Source organism: Dipodomys ordii, unplaced genomic scaffold (genome assembly GCF_000151885.1).
Source record: "Dipodomys ordii isolate 6190 unplaced genomic scaffold, Dord_2.0 Scaffold46, whole genome shotgun sequence".
Taxonomy (NCBI): domain Eukaryota; kingdom Metazoa; phylum Chordata; class Mammalia; order Rodentia; family Heteromyidae; genus Dipodomys; species Dipodomys ordii.
Window position 1 is genome coordinate 8695658 of NW_012267262.1, and position 1596 is coordinate 8697253.

The window sequence follows — 1596 nt, forward strand, 5'->3', positions numbered from 1 at the left end:
CTTTCTTTCTTTCTTTCTTTCTTTCTTTCTTTCTTTCTTTCTTTCTTTCTTTCTTTCTTTCTTTCTTTCTTTCTTTCTCTCTGTCTCTCTTTCTTTCAACAAGGTCTTGCAATATAGTCCAGGCTGGCCTCAAATTGGCAATCCTGCCTTTGGCTCCTGAGTAGTGGGATTACAGGCATACCCAATTTAATCCTTCATTTTGGACTATTGTCATAACCTTGAGATCATCACCCAGCATCTATCTTCTGAGTGAAAGCTTCACATGCCACACAGCTTGCCCAAACTTTAAACAAATGTCTTCCTAACTACAGCCCCCAGACCTCTCTTTTCTTAAAATATTTATTCCATAAAACTTGGAGATTTGGTAGCCTGTGTATTGTATTTACAATTATCTGAACAGGGAAGGGAAGGGGAACAACACAATGGTGAGACAAAGGACAATGTGGCAAACAATGCAACAGCAATATTCACAAGACAATATCTTGGAAATGAACTTTACAACTGGGAGGATGGGCATTAGGGGGAGGGAAACTGGGAGAGACACAAGGGAGAGGGTAACAACGTTTGACAAGAAATGTACTCACTACCTTACATATGTAACTGTAACCCTTCTGTACATCAGTTTGACAATAAAATTAAATTTTAAAAAAACTGAGAAATTTTTTTCCCTGGCACTTTGGGAAGTAAATCTTCTATAACCCAGAAACATCTGATGGACCTGGGAACCATCTGTTTGAAATGTACTCATTAAGAAAGAGTGCATCCATATTGTCTACTCTCTGTGAGATGATAGGAACTTAACTTCCCTAACAGCCAATTAGCAGTTACAGATGGCCTGTCACACAGATCCATCCCCCCCGGAACTGCTTTCCATACTTTACTACTAGTACAAACCAATACTTAAAATAATAGTTCTTCAGGTCAATTGTTCTCCCTTATCACAGTTGTTTCAAATGTGGTCTTCCTTTTCTGTATAATTCATGTAATACACTTTTTTCTTTTACACTTTTAACTTGTTCAACCTATTACAAACATTGAACCATTCAATGCATAACCCTCTCTTCTACCAAAATAGGCATCTACCACCAACAGCCCCTAGGAAAAAGATAAAACAATTACATTAAGGGTCTCTAGAGGAACCAAATTCAAAATATATATATATATATATATATCAGTGTATTTGTTACATTGCCTTACAGTATCAGAGGCTAGATAGTCCCACAAAGTCTGTCTAGAGATTGAAGATCCAGGGACATAAGAAACTGTGAGTTTGGGGCCGGGCGCTGGTGGCTCATGCCTGTAATCCTAGCTACTCTGGAGGCTGAGATCTGAGGATCACAGTTCAAAGCCAGCCCGGGCAGGAAAGTCCGGGAAAGTCTTATCTCCAATAAACCACCAGAAAACCGGAAGTGGTGCTGTAGCCCAAGTCATAGAGTGCTAGCCTTGAGTTGAAGAGCTGAGGGACAGCGCTCAGGCCCAGAGTTCAAGCCCCACAACCGACCCAAAAAAAAAAGAAAAAAGAAAAGAAACTGGAAGTTTTGGGACAAGAGAGACTAAGGCTGAAAGCCTGTAAATTTGCTGGTATAAATTAAGAAG